Below are 20567 nucleotides of genomic sequence, written 5' to 3' on the forward strand. Positions count from 1 at the left end.
ACGGTATGTCCTTAGGCAAGTCACAAATTTTGCCCTTAAAAGTGAATTTTATATATCAATATGTTCCCTTAGCCCACTTCAGACCAAAGATTCAGGATGCAATGAGGCCATTTAGAACATAGTTAGGGACAGATGCATCTGCAAGCAGATGAGTAGGAATTAGAAAGGCTATACCAACGTATACCTGCTCATAGCAAAATTTTTCTGTTTTGTCTTGAATTTCCCTCAGGATTAATAAAGTATCTATCATCTAGCAATCCATCTTTTTTAAAATAAAATTTTCATACAAAAACTTAAGTCAGATTAATACACCTGTCCCCTCCATCAGCTGTGCACATACCCATGATCTAGCTGGTATACAGGGATGGGAATCACAAACTGGTTCCAGTTAGTTTAATCCATCAACATGATTTACATGTTATCTTAACGATTCCCTTATCAAGGCCTTACTACCGCATGCCATCAAAAACACAGCCTCGCATGAGGCAGTCAATGAACAACAATGGGGTTTACAGTATTACTGTAACCTTACACACCAGATGGATTTGTTTCACACATCCATCTGGTAAACCTTCCATTGATGGTGTTTAGGACAGTGCAGAACCTTTGAAAAGAAACTGGGAGGATGATTGGATGAACGTTCTGTCAGTCATATCTTTATGGGCCAATCAGAGCAACAAAACACGTGACGGAGCTGCTACTGAGGTATAAACTCCATAGAGAACTGCATAACACAAACCACGGCGGCTGTAGACTTTGTAAAGAAAACAACTCAATGCTGCTCTTTGTTCTTCTTTTAATGAACAAATGTGTTGAAGTTCTGATAAAACTGACGCTTTAGCAGCATCCACGCTAATCTCTTCTGCCATAATTGCACCGGCTTCTTGTTGCTGCTTACTTACGTCACAACTCCGCTGCGCCCGAAAGCACTGCACCTCGATGCTCTCTAACCGGGCCCAAACCGTTTAGTTGGGAGCTTTGCAAGATGGATTTGCCAATAAGAAACCCAGAAACTGACAAATCCATCTGCTTTGCAAGGTTAGTATTACCACACAGTGTTTAAAAAACACATTACACAAGCACTTGTAAGTGTGCACGCATAAGCACAGCGAGTGCCTCTGCAGCGCTTCCTCTAATCCTTTATCAAAATGCTTTGAGTCTAAAATAAAACACATTCATAAGGAGACGTTTGCAGGAGAGCTGGAAGTGATTTATATAAGTATAACAGGTAAAATCAGGACAGGGGATCAAATGAAGTTTCTCTCTTTTCTCTAACAATAACACAGACGTGTTTTCTTTTCCTCCCTCTCCCCTCCTCGCAGAGGTAAGATAAGAAATGATAATCCAAAACTAATATCATAGATACTGTGAATGTGAAGCAATGTTCTGTGCTTTTAAACAGATAAAAATTTGAATTTAACACTTAACCTAAATTTGCCCACCCTGCTGTATCAGTGGCATGCAAGTAGGTATGGAAGCATACAAATGGAATTAGCTAGTACTGATGGCCAATTCTCCAAAGCAACCTCTGCCATCAATGTGTGAATATGGGTGTGGATGGGTAGGTGTGACCTACGGTGTAAAAGCACTCTGAATCATCAGATGTCTAGAAGTGCTACACAAGCTCAAGTCCATTTACCATTTGCAAGTTGGAGCAAGTTTCATAGCAAATCTTGGTTGGAACTGGGCTTACTGACAGAAAAGGTTCAGGCCTTTGTTCTACTTCAAAATCCCAAGGGGAAGAAGGAATTAGGAAAAGAAGGCAGCTACAAGAATGTTACTGCATCGAAATTTGAAGATTTATGTCAATGTGAGAAATGATATTGACATTGCCCAAGGCAATCAACCAGGAAAAAAAGCCGTGGAGCATAAAAATGGGATGCAGGAAAAAAGGAGGGGAAAGTTGGTTGTAAGACGGACCTAGAGTTTTGTTGCTAACCTGAAAGATGAATAGTTTGTATGATGAATAGTTTGTATGATGAATAGTTTGTATGTATTTTCCTGTGACTTGACCCAATACCATGTAAAACTTCTTTACACATTGCATGGAAACTTGAGAAGTTCAACATTTTTTGAGCTATTTCCTGGAATTTGAAAGCTGCAGTTCAAATTTTAGACTTAATAAGTGATCACTATAATTTCCACAAAACTGATCTTTTATCTCAGTTCTGATTCATCTCCATATTTTGCTACTATTTTTTTTCCTTTTGGATTGTTGTACTGGCTTAAACTAAGAGTAACTGACTTCCTGTTTGGCTACAGACCTGTTTTTATTTTGAAAGAAGCCAAGGAACTCAGGAAAATGGTAAATGTTTGATAACACACGCAGAAGACTTCTGACTTTTCCACTGAGAAGTCTGTTCAGTTTTTTGAAGAGAAATGAGACATTAAAGAGCAATAGTGTACTTATTTTGCATCACTGGGGCTGCAGGGAGACTAAAGGCTGGCTCAGACTACACAAATTTCGCCAGATTTAAGCCCAACTAAGACGTCGCAGCTCGTCGTCAAACCTTGGGCCCGATTTTGAGAGTCGGGAACGACAAACCGTCTTGTAGTGTGACATTATTAACAATGCGTTCAAGACTCCGTACGATTCCTCACGACCACGATTCAACAAGACTAGCATGTCAGAATTTTTCGTACATCGTCATCTAGTTTGACACCCTGACCTAACATTAACGACATGAATCCTGACATCTAAGAACAGGAGAACATTTGCTTATTATCTTTGCATCATCATTTACAAGATTTACCACTTTTATCCCCTTTTATTCCCTAAAACTAATGTGTACATTTTATTTTATTTTATTTACGTTATCACATGCATACCTTAAGTTTTATCTGAAGGAGAGCCAGTCCATATTGTCCTCCTTTTGATACATCCATACTTATTATCCATAATCCAATCCATAATTGTTTCTTTTTTTTTTTTTTTTTTTTCAAAAAGACCGCTACAGTCACACAGAGTGCTTCTGTTGTAGAGTGATTGACACTCTTTGGCTCGCCCCCCCAACAATCTGTGAACTCGTACTCAGTTGTGGAGACAGTGGTGACATCACCATACGCTGAGCGGTCCTGACCAGTCTTGTGGTGTGGCCAGACTGTCAGCCAAGATGGGACAAGATTTTGGTCGCATAGTCTGGCATGGTGTCATCGTGAACAACCAAAAGAATCGTGTAGTCTGAGCTGGCCTTTAGAGTGGCTTAATCAGATTGTTCTTAAAGTGACAGTAGCACATGCAATTACTGCAATAAAAAAATACACTACTTATTGACCTTACATAGCATTATGATAAAGCATTAATGCTGACAGCCCTAGTGCAAATTAATTTGCACAGCCGTTAACACCCAGGGGTGTCTTATAATGGAGAGGTGAAGCCCAAAGCTGGCACCTCTCTACCTGAAAGATGCAGAAAACAATTGCACCTTTGATCATCTCAAACCTGGTCCAGACTGAGAGATGGAAGTTTTTTCTGTTTGTATCCAAAGTCTCCTTCAAGAACGCTGGCTCCAGTGTGCATGCATGCATACGTGCAGAAAAAAATGCAGAGGCAAACAAACTCGTACAGATAAAGTAGGCTAGCTTAAGTATCTGTGTGTCCATTCAGGCTGTAGAAAACAATGTCCAGCCATTAATCAAGTGCAGTTTGGAAGGCAATGAGGCAGAGACTTGGACAATAGGAGGCCAGGGACGCAGTAAATGAACACACATATCAGACACACACCACAGTTTGGTTATGATTTATAAGTTGCATTTTGAATCAGTGCAGCTGTTTAGATGGATGACGGTCAAAATCGCCGCAGGGAGAATGACTGGTCAGCTAGTTTAGAATCCTGTTACAAACAACCCCCACATACCAGAGCAGAAATCATCTCTTTCTAGACGCACACCTTTCTCTGTGCTCCTAATCTCCTTACATTTACCTTCACTCCACCATGCACTACAGACATCATTTGTACCTGTGTGTGTCTGAGCATTACATCTTGACGAGCAGTGGAGCAGTATGTGAATGTTAACCCAAGTGTCTAAGAGTGTATTATCTGTTTTTTCACACTCTGCAGTGGGTCGCTGATACATGACTATCCTGAGGGCTGTTCTTTGCACCTACACATAGACCTGTGTGTGTGTGTGTTTGCTTATTTTGTTTCTGTGTATGGGTGACTTTTATACTCCATAACACTACTTCAGTGTTGGATTGGGGGAGACTAATGCTTGGCTAAGGGAGGGCTGGCCTAGGAAGACAAACTTATCCCCACTCAAGATGAAGTACATACAAAGCCATAAAATGACAGAAAAAAATCTCTCCTAGAATCGATTACAGTTTGAAATTAGAAAGGCCAAAATGCAATATACTGTAAATGCTTACTGCTAATTACTGATCAATTAAGTAAATTACTGGAATTATGCTGATAAACACAAAACTTGATTTTGAATACCTCATAAAAATTAGGCTAAGTTAGTGCTCACCTTGCAGAGCAGATGGAGTGCCTAGAGTGTTTTAGGTCTTACCTGGCTGACAGGAGCTTCTCTGTCAGCGTTGGTCATCCAAGGAAGGATGGCCGTTTTTGAAGGATACTACGTCAACTGCCATCGGAGGACTGTTCCAATCAAAATTTTTCCAAGGACTGAGTCCTTCAAACAGAAAATTTTCAAGGATGCACATGTGTATCCTTCTCTTGCTTCTCTTAAAAAAAAGAAGTAGTGTAATATCAGGAGAAAGCCAGGTCCTAGAGCACTCCACTGTAAATATGTTGTCATCATTATTTCATGTCATCAAAGTAAAGCTGGACGGGTTAAAGAAGCGTAATATAATATTATTATATAATTATGTTATATGATTATATTAAATTATAAATATGATTATATGATCATATTATTATAAATTATATATCATGATTGTATGATGATGTGATAGCTTATTAGACGGTGCAGGGTAGAACTTTGTACAATTTCTGCCTCCGCTGCGTACATAGGTGTGACCCCTCCTATGACGCAATCATGACACTGACTAGCCTGTTCCAAATGTGTGTTCAAGAGTTGCCAGGGAGGATTCTGGCCTTGCCTCTGGGACCTGACTCGGAGGATCCTTCCACAAAGGAGGGATTCTGGACTTTGAGAAACCAGTGCAGATCTGTCCACTCTTGAGCCTTTTCTTTAACGATTCTGCAAAAATCTTGGGTTGATAATGGACAGAGATTTTAAATTTGATCTACAGATAAATGCAGCTGTAAAAGCCAGTTTTATCATCTTTGTCTTTTATCCAAGGTCAAGTCCTTTTTATCTTTTAATGATTTTGAGAAGATTGTGCATGCTTTTATCACGTCTCGTCTTGCTCTTTACTTTGGTGCCAGCCAAGCCTTTCTTCATCATTTACAGCTTGTTCAAAACACTGCAGCTCGCCTCTGCTCACCCATTTTAGCCTTTCTTCACTGGCTTCCTGTGTGTTTTAGGATTGATTTTAAAGTTTTCTTATGAACTTATAAATCTCTAAATGGTTTAGTTCCTCCCTATCTTTCTGACCTTCTAAAATCCCATATTTTGCCTCAGACTCTCAGATCCTCTGACCAGTGTCTTCTGGCTGTCCCGAGGTCGAGGTTGAAGCTCAGGGGTGACCGTGCTTTTTCAGTAGCTGTGCCAAAGCTCTGGATTGCTCTTCCTCTTCATGTTCGCCTGCATCCCTCGCTGCCTGTCTTTAAATCAAACTTAAAAATGCACTTTTACTCCCTGGGTTTTGGCTCTGCTTGGCTTTTTTAGCCTTTCTTTTTTTATTGATCCATTTATGCACTCCTGTTTTATATCCATGCAATGAATATATGACACATTCCATCCCATGCAGGTTAAATTTGTAAATAATTATCTGCTGATTTTCTAAATTTGAACACATACAGAACAAAAAAATTAAAACTATTCTGAACAGACCAACAACTATGATATCAGTATAATAGCAATCTGTGTTAATTTTGGCAGCTATTGTAGTGCTTGAAAATATCCACATATGTACAGTGGTGTGTGTTTTATTTGTGGATGTGCTGTGTGTGTGTGCTCATGTTTAGCATGCAGCTCATATCCCCTCTTTTTTACAGTACCTTATCAATATTAACAGCTAACATTTGGCATGATTTATAGGGCCACATTTCTCACACACAGACACATACCCACACACTAGTGGATGACACACATGACCTCGTCATTTATGGACCTCTCTTCCAGGCCCGTCTGCCCCTCAGGGAGAATCCAGTCAAGCATATATATTCAGAAAGGTCCTGGACTCTTATAAGGCCTGCATATTGATAGCGTTTGTTGGACCTCTTCATCTCTGTGTCTCTTTGATTCATAATTGTCAGTAGAGCTGTTTGGCACAATGAGAAGGATAATAGTATAGGGGCAGTAACTGGTATCAAAGAGCAAATCTCAGTTTATTTCACCAATAGCAGTGGCATTTTTCCAACTATATCCAGAGTGACGAACTTCACAAGAACAGAAAACATGAAGACAAAGTCCTAGCTTGTTATCGCATTAATTAAACATCTAGGGTAATTGGCCACTTACAGCACAGGTGTCAAACTCAAGGCCCAGGGGCCAAATGTGGCCCATGGTATAGTTGTATTCGGCCCTCAAGATCATACGATCTTTTTATTATAACTGGCCCACCAGTATGAGGTCTGCAGATTTCTTCCAGTAAACATGTAAACTTTACCTTAATGATTTAAAACATCCTTGTTAAATTATAAAAATCTGAAAAAGTAAAGAGTTAAAGAAATTAGATAAATGTCAGGAAGGTGGGAAAATTAATTAATGTCATTTTTTATTTTCAATTTTGCATCTCACAATTCTGACTTACCTTTTAAATTTGTGATTTCGACTTTCCATCTCATTTATTTGCCTTATAAAACAGTTATTTTGCCTTTAAATTTTGTGTTTTGACCTTTTGAACTAATAAGTTTGACTTTTTATCTCAGTCTTTAAGCTTTAAAACGTATCATTTTGACTTTTTTCATCTCAGAATGATTTATTATCAGTGCTATTTATATTTTTTCATATTTAATAATGTTGACAATGAGGTTGACAGTTTATGTTTAAATGTTGACCTTGTTAGGCTCTTAGGTGAGGCCTAAATTGAGAATCCAGAATTGACTTTCACAATCCTGACCTAAATAGTCCGGCCCTCAGGACTTCTCATCGGAGCAAATCTGGTCCTGGACTCAATATTAGTTTGACACCCCTGACCTACATTTTATAGTCTTGATGTTGGTATTGACATTTCTAATTACGCTAAAACCTTTTCAGTGCTGCAAACTTGGCCTCACTCTGCCTTATGATCTGCTCTGTCAGTGAAGAAGACATACAACTATAAAGAACACTGACCAGATTGCCTTAAACTGTGCTACGTGTGATTAGAGCTGGGTGATATATTGAGTATACTCTATGTATCGGGGCTTTTGCCACGCACTATGTTTAAAATGACCATATCCCGAACATCGAGTATAAATTATGTGGAAGTTTTGAGCCATCATAGTGCATTTCTCGCTGGAGTTTCGCTTCTCCTATTGTCCCTGAACACATCTCTCTCACAGCAGAGAGCTCACTCCCCCACCCATCCAGAAACTCTCCTATCTGCCTGCGCTATTTTGTATCAGTAGAGGAGAGAGAAGCATGGCAGAGGGAAGGAAGTAAACAGAGCAGCGAGTCAAGTTAGCGGTGAGTTAGCTGCGTTCAGAGACAAACAACGAGTAGCAGCACTGGATCTGTCATCTGACTGTGGTTCAGATTTAAAAAAGAAGAGGTTGGACTAAACATGGTAACTGTTAAAATATGCGCCATGATGATTCCAAGGTAATAGCGGCAGTAACTAAGCATGCAGCTAATGGCATGACCCAAGTGTTGTTGAAAAGCCAAGATTTAAAAATCCCAGACACTCCACCCAGAATCTGTGATTTGCCTGGGCATGGACTTTTTTTTTCTGAAAACTCCCTGCCAGAGTCGTACATGTCAGAGAGAAGACGGCCCAGCAGCAGACAAATGTGATCCACTCCTCCATAACTACGGATGCTGCTGTTATTTCTGACATTTTCACTAACCTGATAAAAACGCATCATATGGCTTTTAATTAGCTCAAACGGACATCTGCTTTGAAAAATCCTTTCTGAAAAAGTGAGGTTTATGTGACGTCTATGTCACAAACTTTATATAAAAGGTACAATGTCGCAGCCTCAAACCAGCCTCTTAGACCACGCCCATCCTCTCCTGCACCTGCAGTGCCTCTGCTCAGAGAGTTCCAGCTTTAGTAACACCGGTGCTGGAGCCAACAGCCCAAACAGGTAGTGCTCAGGACCACAACAGTCCACCACCACTCCACAGCCTGCTTCAGGGGACTCTGGAGGGGAAAAATCCTCCAACTCAAAAGATCGCTCTGAGGCAGCAGTGCTGCAGGACTCTCTCACTTTCTGGCAAGGGGCTGTTACTGTCACTCCTGCCTCATCTGGAAAACCCCGTCCTTGTACCCTCCCTCCTCTAAGCACCAAACTGCTCATTTTTTGTGCATTTTTCTGAAGTGGGCATTGTTAGTTATGAGCTTGGGGTTCACTTACACTTTAATACTGTTATTTAGAACTGAAAGAATGAACTAATAGAAAATGAGATAAACTTAGAAGTGCCTTGTCAGTTTATTACTAATTACATGAGATTGAAAGACTCATCTACAAAAGTAAATGTTTACTGTGAAGGCAGAAACCGTTTTGATTTCCTGCCCATAGACTGGTTTATGTGATGATGCTTGAACAAATGTAAAAGAGAAAGTAAATAATTATCAAGAAAAAAATCAGTTTCACTCTGTAAATCTGGTAAATACTCTGCGTTGTATAAGTATGTATGCCTCTTTTTAGAAAACAGTTTTCCAGTCCAGTTTCATCTTTAAAAAAGATTTTAAAAAATATGAAATTGTGGAACCAAATGTTTGCGTATTATTAAGAAAGTCATACTAAATAAAGGTATTCATAAGAGTAACGCAAATATTTTCATTTCAACCAATCAGACAACCTTACACATTTCAATAATCCTTTTGGGCTTGAAACAGATAAAAGAAAAGAATATGGAAAAACAATCACTTTGTCATTTTCAGTTGAATTCTTACAGCATTTTGTGGTATAACCTCGATCATCCAACAGGGAAACAAAGCCAAATTGCCTTTGAGGTGGAATATTTTTAGGGAAATATTCTTGCCTTTAGAGTCAAGGACCTTTGGAGACAAATAAAACAGCACTATCTAATTTCATGGAGGCACTTTGAAATTCTCAATCGTCTGGGTTTGTCGCTGTGAAAGTAATTCCATATGGAAAAAAACTGAATTGGACGCCTATTTTGGATGATCTCCCAGGTCCTACAGTGTAATGTTCATGTGACTTGATTATTTAAGTGAACCTCTGTGTACAGCGGCACATCAATTGGTTCTGATTAAGATGATAATTCTTTCTTTTTGTGTGTGATAGCAATCATCACCCCCCATCCAGCAACAATTTGTATTCTCATCATTTCTCCTCTGCGGCTGTGACAATTATCCCCATCTCCAATCAGACATGAGAGCATCCGATGAGAGAGAATCTCGTTAGACTGATTTAGAAAGGCCTCTGTTGACTGTAAACATTGGGGAGGACATAAACACACAAGCAAGCTGCTTTTTTCTCAGCTATTAGTGAACATTTTGATAACCAAAATATTTTATTTGTGGTTTATAGTCACACCACATATCATCTCACACCAGCAGAGAATTAATACAAGATGAAAAAAGCTTTGGAGTCTTTCTGTAAGCTTTTTATCACTGAGAATATTTCACCACATTATTAAATACAAAACTTTTAAGGGTATCAATTTCTTTTTGTGGACTTCCTTAATATTGAGTCTAAAGAAAAAAATGTGTCCAGCTTTTTTAAAACTCTTTATCTTAGGCTGTGACAACAAACATTGGTTTGAGTTTTAATCATAATTGTGTGTCACCATGTTAAAGTATGTTAATAAAATGACAATTTAACAGTTTGCAGCTTGCCAAGGAGAGAGGGAAGACAAGAGTGGTTACTCATATAGACAGCATTGATGCACGTATGCGCCCTGGTCAGAGAGGAGCTTAAAAGCAGGTGAAAAGTTCAGCTCTGTGTTGAATCTTTTTCTCCTCTGCAGATAGAAGCCTCAAGTTTTCACCATCTAAACATTAGCTTGTGTTTGTCTGTACATGAGCAGTGGTAGTTTTTGTGTCACTGTGTTGCTAACGACATGAAGCCAAAAGTGTCTGCCCAAAGACGCACAACAGACACGCCGATGGAGCGTCTTTGCTAACATTAGCAACATTAGCTTTCATGGCTTGTGACCGCTCACCATATGCTAACATCACCACTGTCTCTGCAACTGAGTGCGTGCTCACAGGTTGACGGTGGCTGCTCAAGGAGTGTCAGTTACACTATAACAGAAGCGCTATATGTGATTGTAGCGGTCTTTTTGCTAAAAAAAAAAAAGGAAAGGAAAATAGGACACTTATGGATGTCTTAAGAGGAGAACAATATGGACTGGCTCTCCTTCGGATAGAACTTAAGGTATGCATGTAATAACTTACATAAAATAAAATAACATTTGCATATTACTTTTAGAGAATAAAAGGGGATAAAATGTGGTGAATCTTGTAAATGATGATGCAAAGATAAGGACTGAATGCCCTCCTGTTGGAAGGCTTTAGGATTCACGTCGTTGACGTCTGGTCATGGTGTCAAACTAGACAACAATGTAAGACAAATTCTGACATGCTAGTCTTATACAAATGTGGTCGTGGGGAATCTTGGATGGGCCATTGCCATGGTGCTAATCATGGAAATTTAGGTACTAGCCATGGGAGCAGAAACAGCAGTTCCCAAGTGTTTTCATCTGTCCTTCTTAGCCTCAGGTACGCTCCTCAATGGTTTGTGTGCAGTATGGTTTTCAGAGCTCAACAGGCAATGGTGGTATAGTGGTAAGCATAGCTGCCTTCCAAGCAGTTGACCCGGGTTCGATTCCCGGCCATCGCAGATATCTGTCCCATTTCCTCAGAGCCTAAACTTGTTTTCCATTCCAAGGTGCGTCGGTATCACCCACTTTGCAGCTTGCAGACATTAGGTGTAAAGTACCCAAGACGAGGGGGGTGCTCGAAACGAGGTTTCTGCATCAGATGCAGAAAGTAGAGACTTGACTCAACTTGTATTGAAATGTGTTGAAGACATAATGAATGTTTGCTAAACAAGCTCACTTGGGTCACTTCAGTTTCTCATGCCCAAACTTGCTTTTCCATTTGTGTCTAACCATGTGCTTTTTCTTGCACTGTCTCATAAAGTATAGGTCATTGGTGACTTCATCAACAGCAGTGTTGGCAGTCCAATCCAAATACGTAGTTTGTTGCGGAAATTCAAAACAACACTTTTGTCTTGGCGGTGGTAGAGTGTTGATCATAGTTGCATTGGAAGCAGCTGACCTAGGTTCCATTCCCAGCTATTGAAGCCAGTTCTTCTCAGCCAGTGCATACAACTGATTTGTCTTCTCCTTTCCAGTGTGTCATCAGCATGGCTGTGTTACGGTGGTTGCTTCACACAGTAGTTTGTGTATGATGCTCGTTGCCATGGTGCTAATCATGGAAATTTTTGGCACTGGCCATGGGAGCAGTAACAGCAGTTCCCAAGTGTTTTCATCTGTCAATCTTCCCCTCAGGTACGCTCCTCAATGGTTTGTGTGCAGTATGGTTTGGGGGCTGAACAAGCGATGGTGGTATAGTGGTAAGCATAGCTGCCTTCCAAGCAGTTGACCCGGGTTCGATTCCCGGCCATCGCAGATAGCGGAGTGCATTGTATGTAGCAAGCTCGAAAGATTTTCATCCTTTCGTGTCACTGCAGCTGTGCCCTGCACTATACTGGAATGGCAATTCAGGGTCTGGCGTCTGCCACTCATTTTTCCATGCTTGCTTCATGACTTTGGAAGAGAACAAACTCACCATTGCATGGGCTTCCCCCGAGAGTTCTGGCAGATGAAAACTTTGCAGGGTCAAATTGCCTACCTCTGGACACTTGCCTCGTCACTCTGCTTTGCTTGCTTTCTTTCTGCCAATCTGTCCCATTTCCTCAGAGCCTAAACTTGTTTTCCATTCCAAGGTGCGTCGGTATCACCCACTTTGCAGCTTGCAGACATTAGGTGTAAAGTACCCAAGACGAGGGGGGTGCTCCAGGCAAGGGGTGGTTTTGTCCTGGCCAAATGGTTTAAAAGGCTGGAATCCTTTGGGGTTTTGCCCATGCAGGTTCGAGTTCCACCAGCAACAGTGATTTGGAGGTATGTGTGCACCCGACAGTGGAGGTTTATTCCTGACAAGCAGACGAGTGGCTCACCAAGGAATTCAGATAACAACGCCCTCACGGCAACAAAGTCATGCCCACATCACTCTCATGACTCCAGCTAGCCTCCCACTTGTTGGACAGAAGTATATCCCTCACTCAGATGGGCAAAGACTCTCACACATAGGCCTCGTTAACCTTTTCAAATTTTCTATGGTTAGCAACAGCAACAGCCCTTCCGAATAGTCATGCACAAGGTCAGCCCCAGCCCAGAGATTGCCAGCTCTAGTGCTCCATCTGTTCTGTACAGGCAGAGGGGATGTAGCTCAGTGGTAGAGCGCATGCTTTGCATGTATGAGGCCCCGGGTTCAATCCCGGCATCTCCAACAACGTTCCTGCTGGTGTGTCTCCAGTCTGAACAAGGGTGTCAGTGACACCAGCGGGCAGCCACATGACCTGCGGACTTCAGGCCTGCTGCCTCTTAGCAACATCCTTCAGCAAGACAGGTCCTCTTGCAGGAATTGGTGCTTCTCTTACCCTGACATCACATATTTTCCTGTGTTGGACAACAATGTGTTGCTTTGTACAATACGTCCAGAAAAAGCATCTGCTGTGGTTGTTGTGGCCGAGAGGTTAAGGCGATGGACTAGAAATCCATTGGGGTCTCCAACCGCAGGTTCGAGTCCTGCCAACAACGCGAAATGTCTTTTGAATTCTCCCAGAGACCAGGTCTCAAACAACAGCTACTTTGGAGTTGCAGTACATTTAGGTTTCTGCATCAGATGCAGAAAGTAGAGACTTGACTCAACTTGTATTGAAATGTGTTGAAGACATAATGAATGTTTGCTAAACAAGCTCACTTGGGTCACTTCAGTTTCTCATGCCCAAACTTGCTTTTCCATTTGTGTCTAACCATGTGCTTTTTCTTGCACTGTCTCATAAAGTATAGGTCATTGGTGACTTCATCAACAGCAGTGTTGGCAGTCCAATCCAAATACGTAGTTTGTTGCGGAAATTCAAAACAACACTTTTGTCTTGGCGGTGGTAGAGTGTTGATCATAGTTGCATTGGAAGCAGCTGACCTAGGTTCCATTCCCAGCTATTGAAGCCAGTTCTTCTCAGCCAGTGCATACAACTGATTTGTCTTCTCCTTTCCAGTGTGTCATCAGCATGGCTGTGTTACGGTGGTTGCTTCACACAGTAGTTTGTGTATGATGCTCGTTGCCATGGTGCTAATCATGGAAATTTTTGGCACTGGCCATGGGAGCAGTAACAGCAGTTCCCAAGTGTTTTCATCTGTCAATCTTCCCCTCAGGTACGCTCCTCAATGGTTTGTGTGCAGTATGGTTTGGGGGCTGAACAAGCGATGGTGGTATAGTGGTAAGCATAGCTGCCTTCCAAGCAGTTGACCCGGGTTCGATTCCCAGCCATCGCAGATAGCGGAGTGCATTGTATGTAGCAAGCTCGAAAGATTTTCATCCTTTCGTGTCACTGCAGCTGTGCCCTGCACTATACTGGAATGGCAATTCAGGGTCTGGCGTCTGCCACTCATTTTTCCATGCTTGCTTCATGACTTTGGAAGAGAACAAACTCACCATTGCATGGGCTTCCCCCGAGAGTTCTGGCAGATGAAAACTTTGCAGGGTCAAATTGCCTACCTCTGGACACTTGCCTCGTCACTCTGCTTTGCTTGCTTTCTTTCTGCCAATCTGTCCCATTTCCTCAGAGCCTAAACTTGTTTTCCATTCCAAGGTGCGTCGGTATCACCCACTTTGCAGCTTGCAGACATTAGGTGTAAAGTACCCAAGACGAGGGGGGTGCTCCAGGCAAGGGGTGGTTTTGTCCTGGCCAAATGGTTTAAAAGGCTGGAATCCTTTGGGGTTTTGCCCATGCAGGTTCGAGTTCCACCAGCAACAGTGATTTGGAGGTATGTGTGCACCCGACAGTGGAGGTTTATTCCTGACAAGCAGACGAGTGGCTCACCAAGGAATTCAGATAACAACGCCCTCACGGCAACAAAGTCATGCCCACATCACTCTCATGACTCCAGCTAGCCTCCCACTTGTTGGACAGAAGTATATCCCTCACTCAGATGGGCAAAGACTCTCACACATAGGCCTCGTTAACCTTTTCAAATTTTCTATGGTTAGCAACAGCAACAGCCCTTCCGAATAGTCATGCACAAGGTCAGCCCCAGCCCAGAGATTGCCAGCTCTAGTGCTCCATCTGTTCTGTACAGGCAGAGGGGATGTAGCTCAGTGGTAGAGCGCATGCTTTGCATGTATGAGGCCCCGGGTTCAATCCCCGGCATCTCCAACAACGTTCCTGCTGGTGTGTCTCCAGTCTGAACAAGGGTGTCAGTGACACCAGCGGGCAGCCACATGACCTGCGGACTTCAGGCCTGCTGCCTCTTAGCAACATCCTTCAGCAAGACAGGTCCTCTTGCAGGAATTGGTGCTTCTCTTACCCTGACATCACATATTTTCCTGTGTTGGACAACAATGTGTTGCTTTGTACAATACGTCCAGAAAAAGCATCTGCTGTGGTTGTTGTGGCCGAGAGGTTAAGGCGATGGACTAGAAATCCATTGGGGTCTCCCCGCGCAGGTTCGAGTCCTGCCAACAACGTGAAAGTCTTTTGAATTCTCCCAGAGACCAGGTCTCAAACAACAGCTACTTTGGAGTTGCAGTACATTTAGGTTTCTGCATCAGATGCAGAAAGTAGAGACTTGACTCAACTTGTATTGAAATGTGTTGAAGACATAATGAATGTTTGCTAAACAAGCTCACTTGGGTCACTTCAGTTTCTCATGCCCAAACTTGCTTTTCCATTTGTGTCTAACCATGTGCTTTTTCTTGCACTGTCTCATAAAGTATAGGTCATTGGTGACTTCATCAACAGCAGTGTTGGCAGTCCAATCCAAATACGTAGTTTGTTGCGGAAATTCAAAACAACACTTTTGTCTTGGCGGTGGTAGAGTGTTGATCATAGTTGCATTGGAAGCAGCTGACCTAGGTTCCATTCCCAGCTATTGAAGCCAGTTCTTCTCAGCCAGTGCATACAACTGATTTGTCTTCTCCTTTCCAGTGTGTCATCAGCATGGCTGTGTTACGGTGGTTGCTTCACACAGTAGTTTGTGTATGATGCTCGTTGCCATGGTGCTAATCATGGAAATTTTTGGCACTGGCCATGGGAGCAGTAACAGCAGTTCCCAAGTGTTTTCATCTGTCAATCTTCCCTCAGGTACGCTCCTCAATGGTTTGTGTGCAGTATGGTTTGGGGCTGAACAAGCGATGGTGGTATAGTGGTAAGCATAGCTGCCTTCCAAGCAGTTGACCGGGTTCGATTCCCAGCCATCGCAGATAGCGGAGTGCATTGTATGTAGCAAGCTCGAAAGATTTTCATCCTTTCGTGTCACTGCAGCTGTGCCCTGCACTATACTGGAATGGCAATTCAGGGTCTGGCGTCTGCCACTCATTTTTCCATGCTTGCTTCATGACTTTGGAAGAGAACAAACTCACCATTGCATGGGCTTCCCGAGAGTTCTGGCAGAAGAAAACTTTGCAGGGACAAATTGCCTACCTCTGGACACTTGCCTCGTCACTCTGCTTTGCATGCTTTCTATCTGCCAAACTGTCCCAATTACTCAGAGCCTAAACTTGATTTCCATTCCAAGTGCGTCGGTATCACCCACTTTGCAGCTTGCAGACATTAGGTGTAAAGTACCCAAGACGAGGGGGGTGCTCCAGGCAAGGGGTGGTTTTGTCCTGGCCAAATGGTTTAAAAGGCTGGAATCCTTTGGGGTTTTGCCCATGCAGGTTCGAGTTCCACCAGCAACAGTGATTTGGAGGTATGTGTGCACCCGACAGTGGAGGTTTATTCCTGACAAGCAGACGAGTGGCTCACCAAGGAATTCAGATAACAACGCCCTCACGGCAACAAAGTCATGCCCACATCACTCTCATGACTCCAGCTAGCCTCCCACTTGTTGGACAGAAGTATATCCCTCACTCAGATGGGCAAAGACTCTCACACATAGGCCTCGTTAACCTTTTCAAATTTTCTATGGTTAGCAACAGCAACAGCCCTTCCGAATAGTCATGCACAAGGTCAGCCCCAGCCCAGAGATTGCCAGCTCTAGTGCTCCATCTGTTCTGTACAGGCAGAGGGGATGTAGCTCAGTGGTAGAGCGCATGCTTTGCATGTATGAGGCCCCGGGTTCAATCCCCGGCATCTCCAACAACGTTCCTGCTGGTGTGTCTCCAGTCTGAACAAGGGTGTCAGTGACACCAGCGGGCAGCCACATGACCTGCGGACTTCAGGCCTGCTGCCTCTTAGCAACATCCTTCAGCAAGACAGGTCCTCTTGCAGGAATTGGTGCTTCTCTTACCCTGACATCACATATTTTCCTGTGTTGGACAACAATGTGTTGCTTTGTACAATACGTCCAGAAAAAGCATCTGCTGTGGTTGTTGTGGCCGAGAGGTTAAGGCGATGGACTAGAAATCCATTGGGGTCTCCCCGCGCAGGTTCGAGTCCTGCCAACAACGTGAAAGTCTTTTGAATTCTCCCAGAGACCAGGTCTCAAACAACAGCTACTTTGGAGTTGCAGTACATTTAGGTTTCTGCATCAGATGCAGAAAGTAGAGACTTGACTCAACTTGTATTGAAATGTGTTGAAGACATAATGAATGTTTGCTAAACAAGCTCACTTGGGTCACTTCAGTTTCTCATGCCCAAACTTGCTTTTCCATTTGTGTCTAACCATGTGCTTTTTCTTGCACTGTCTCATAAAGTATAGGTCATTGGTGACTTCATCAACAGCAGTGTTGGCAGTCCAATCCAAATACGTAGTTTGTTGCGGAAATTCAAAACAACACTTTTGTCTTGGCGGTGGTAGAGTGTTGATCATAGTTGCATTGGAAGCAGCTGACCTAGGTTCCATTCCCAGCTATTGAAGCCAGTTCTTCTCAGCCAGTGCATACAACTGATTTGTCTTCTCCTTTCCAGTGTGTCATCAGCATGGCTGTGTTACGGTGGTTGCTTCACACAGTAGTTTGTGTATGATGCTCGTTGCCATGGTGCTAATCATGGAAATTTTTGGCACTGGCCATGGGAGCAGTAACAGCAGTTCCCAAGTGTTTTCATCTGTCAATCTTCCCTCAGGTACGCTCCTCAATGGTTTGTGTGCAGTATGGTTTGGGGCTGAACAAGCGATGGTGGTATAGTGGTAAGCATAGCTGCCTTCCAAGCAGTTGACCCGGGTTCGATTCCCAGCCATCGCAGATAGCGGAGTGCATTGTATGTAGCAAGCTCGAAAGATTTTCATCCTTTCGTGTCACTGCAGCTGTGCCCTGCACTATACTGGAATGGCAATTCAGGGTCTGGCGTCTGCCACTCATTTTTCCATGCTTGCTTCATGACTTTGGAAGAGAACAAACTCACCATTGCATGGGCTTCCCCCGAGAGTTCTGGCAGATGAAAACTTTGCAGGGTCAAATTGCCTACCTCTGGACACTTGCCTCGTCACTCTGCTTTGCTTGCTTTCTTTCTGCCAATCTGTCCCATTTCCTCAGAGCCTAAACTTGTTTTCCATTCCAAGGTGCGTCGGTATCACCCACTTTGCAGCTTGCAGACATTAGGTGTAAAGTACCCAAGACGAGGGGGGTGCTCCAGGCAAGGGGTGGTTTTGTCCTGGCCAAATGGTTTAAAAGGCTGGAATCCTTTGGGGTTTTGCCCATGCAGGTTCGAGTTCCACCAGCAACAGTGATTTGGAGGTATGTGTGCACCCGACAGTGGAGGTTTATTCCTGACAAGCAGACGAGTGGCTCACCAAGGAATTCAGATAACAACGCCCTCACGGCAACAAAGTCATGCCCACATCACTCTCATGACTCCAGCTAGCCTCCCACTTGTTGGACAGAAGTATATCCCTCACTCAGATGGGCAAAGACTCTCACACATAGGCCTCGTTAACCTTTTCAAATTTTCTATGGTTAGCAACAGCAACAGCCCTTCCGAATAGTCATGCACAAGGTCAGCCCCAGCCCAGAGATTGCCAGCTCTAGTGCTCCATCTGTTCTGTACAGGCAGAGGGGATGTAGCTCAGTGGTAGAGCGCATGCTTTGCATGTATGAGGCCCCGGGTTCAATCCCGGCATCTCCAACAACGCGTTCCTGCTGGTGTGTCTCCAGTCTGAACAAGGGTGTCAGTGACACCAGCGGGCAGCCACATGACCTGCGGACTTCAGGCCTGCTGCCTCTTAGCAACATCCTTCAGCAAGACAGGTCCTCTTGCAGGAATTGGTGCTTCTCTTACCCTGACATCACATATTTTCCTGTGTTGGACAACAATGTGTTGCTTTGTACAATACGTCCAGAAAAAGCATCTGCTGTGGTTGTTGTGGCCGAGAGGTTAAGGCGATGGACTAGAAATCCATTGGGGTCTCCCCGCAGGTTCGAGTCCTGCCAACAACGTGAAATGTCTTTTGAATTCTCCCAGAGACCAGGTCTCAAACAACAGCTACTTTGGAGTTGCAGTACATTTAGGTTTCTGCATCAGATGCAGAAAGTAGAGACTTGACTCAACTTGTATTGAAATGTGTTGAAGACATAATGAATGTTTGCTAAACAAGCTCACTTGGGTCACTTCAGTTTCTCATGCCCAAACTTGCTTTTCCATTTGTGTCTAACCATGTGCTTTTTCTTGCACTGTCTCATAAAGTATAGGTCATTGGTGACTTCATCAACAGCAGTGTTGGCAGTCCAATCCAAATACGTAGTTTGTTGCGGAAATTCAAAACAACACTTTTGTCTTGGCGGTGGTAGAGTGTTGATCATAGTTGCATTGGAAGCAGCTGACCTAGGTTCCATTCCCAGCTATTGAAGCCAGTTCTTCTCAGCCAGTGCATACAACTGATTTGTCTTCTCCTTTCCAGTGTGTCATCAGCATGGCTGTGTTACGGTGGTTGCTTCACACAGTAGTTTGTGTATGATGCTCGTTGCCATGGTGCTAATCATGGAAATTTTTGGCACTGGCCATGGGAGCAGTAACAGCAGTTCCCAAGTGTTTTCATCTGTCAATCTTCCCCTCAGGTACGCTCCTCAATGGTTTGTGTGCAGTATGGTTTGGGGCTGAACAAGCGATGGTGGTATAGTGGTAAGCATAGCTGCCTTCCAAGCAGTTGACCCGGTTCGATTCCCGGCCATCGCAGATAGCGGAGTGCATTGTATGTAGCAAGCTCGAAAGATTTTCATCCTTTCGTGTCACTGCAGCTGTGCCCTGCACTATACTGGAATGGCAATTCAGGGTCTGGCGTCTGCCACTCATTTTTCCATGCTTGCTTCATGACTTTGGAAGAGAACAAACTCACCATTGCATGGGCTTCCCCCGAGAGTTCTGGCAGATGAAAACTTTGCAGGGTCAAATTGCCTACCTCTGGACACTTGCCTCGTCACTCTGCTTTGCTTGCTTTCTTTCTGCCAATCTGTCCCATTTCCTCAGAGCCTAAACTTGTTTTCCATTCCAAGGTGCGTCGGTATCACCCACTTTGCAGCTTGCAGACATTAGGTGTAAAGTACCCAAGAGGGGGTGCTCCAGGCAAGGGTGGTTTTGTCCTGGCCAAATGGTTTAAAAGGCTGGAATCCTTTGGGGTTTTGCCCATGCAGGTTCGAGTTCCACCAGCAACAGTGATTTGGAGGTATGTGTGCACCCGACAGTGGAGGTTTATTCCTGACAAGCAGACGAGTGGCTCACCAAGGAATTCAGATAACAACGCCCTCACGGCAACAAAGTCATGCCCACATCACTCTCATGACTCCAGCTAGCCTCCCACTTGTTGGACAGAAGTATATCCCTCACTCAGATGGGCAAAGACTCTCACACATAGGCCTCGTTAACCTTTTCAAATTTTCTATGGTTAGCAACAGCAACAGCCCTTCCGAATAGTCATGCACAAGGTCAGCCCCAGCCCAGAGATTGCCAGCTCTAGTGCTCCATCTGTTCTGTACAGGCAGAGGGGATGTAGCTCAGTGGTAGAGCGCATGCTTTGCATGTATGAGGCCCCGGGTTCAATCCCCGGCATCTCCAACAACGTTCCTGCTGGTGTGTCTCCAGTCTGAACAAGGGTGTCAGTGACACCAGCGGGCAGCCACATGACCTGCGGACTTCAGGCCTGCTGCCTCTTAGCAACATCCTTCAGCAAGACAGGTCCTCTTGCAGGAATTGGTGCTTCTC

At 43.6% G+C, this 20567-nt stretch overlaps 15 non-coding genes across 15 annotated transcripts; all 15 read left to right on the forward strand.

Annotated features, from left to right (window-relative positions):
• The first annotated feature begins 10973 nt into the window (after nt 1-10973).
• trnag-ucc lies at nt 10974-11045 on the forward strand. Its single transcript has one exon. It is a non-coding gene; the product is annotated as a tRNA-Gly (tRNA).
• Nucleotides 11046-11766: 721 nt separating this feature from the next.
• On the forward strand, nt 11767-11838 carry trnag-ucc. The gene has a single exon. It is a non-coding gene; the product is annotated as a tRNA-Gly (tRNA).
• Nucleotides 11839-12647: 809 nt separating this feature from the next.
• trnaa-ugc lies at nt 12648-12718 on the forward strand. The gene has a single exon. It is a non-coding gene; the product is annotated as a tRNA-Ala (tRNA).
• A 229-nt stretch (nt 12719-12947) lies between these two features.
• Nucleotides 12948-13029, forward strand: trnas-aga. The gene has a single exon. It is a non-coding gene; the product is annotated as a tRNA-Ser (tRNA).
• Nucleotides 13030-13695: 666 nt separating this feature from the next.
• On the forward strand, nt 13696-13767 carry trnag-ucc. The gene has a single exon. It is a non-coding gene; the product is annotated as a tRNA-Gly (tRNA).
• Nucleotides 13768-14576: 809 nt separating this feature from the next.
• On the forward strand, nt 14577-14648 carry trnaa-ugc. Its single transcript has one exon. It is a non-coding gene; the product is annotated as a tRNA-Ala (tRNA).
• A 229-nt stretch (nt 14649-14877) lies between these two features.
• On the forward strand, nt 14878-14959 carry trnas-aga. The gene has a single exon. It is a non-coding gene; the product is annotated as a tRNA-Ser (tRNA).
• A 663-nt stretch (nt 14960-15622) lies between these two features.
• trnag-ucc lies at nt 15623-15693 on the forward strand. The gene has a single exon. It is a non-coding gene; the product is annotated as a tRNA-Gly (tRNA).
• Nucleotides 15694-16499: 806 nt separating this feature from the next.
• On the forward strand, nt 16500-16571 carry trnaa-ugc. Its single transcript has one exon. It is a non-coding gene; the product is annotated as a tRNA-Ala (tRNA).
• A 229-nt stretch (nt 16572-16800) lies between these two features.
• Nucleotides 16801-16882, forward strand: trnas-aga. Its single transcript has one exon. It is a non-coding gene; the product is annotated as a tRNA-Ser (tRNA).
• Nucleotides 16883-17545: 663 nt separating this feature from the next.
• Nucleotides 17546-17617, forward strand: trnag-ucc. Its single transcript has one exon. It is a non-coding gene; the product is annotated as a tRNA-Gly (tRNA).
• Nucleotides 17618-18426: 809 nt separating this feature from the next.
• On the forward strand, nt 18427-18497 carry trnaa-ugc. The gene has a single exon. It is a non-coding gene; the product is annotated as a tRNA-Ala (tRNA).
• Nucleotides 18498-18728: 231 nt separating this feature from the next.
• trnas-aga lies at nt 18729-18808 on the forward strand. The gene has a single exon. It is a non-coding gene; the product is annotated as a tRNA-Ser (tRNA).
• A 665-nt stretch (nt 18809-19473) lies between these two features.
• On the forward strand, nt 19474-19544 carry trnag-ucc. Its single transcript has one exon. It is a non-coding gene; the product is annotated as a tRNA-Gly (tRNA).
• Nucleotides 19545-20348: 804 nt separating this feature from the next.
• trnaa-ugc lies at nt 20349-20420 on the forward strand. The gene has a single exon. It is a non-coding gene; the product is annotated as a tRNA-Ala (tRNA).
• Nucleotides 20421-20567: the final 147 nt, after the last annotated feature.

This window comes from Cheilinus undulatus, linkage group 18, assembly GCF_018320785.1.
Source record: "Cheilinus undulatus linkage group 18, ASM1832078v1, whole genome shotgun sequence".
NCBI lineage: Eukaryota > Metazoa > Chordata > Actinopteri > Labriformes > Labridae > Cheilinus > Cheilinus undulatus.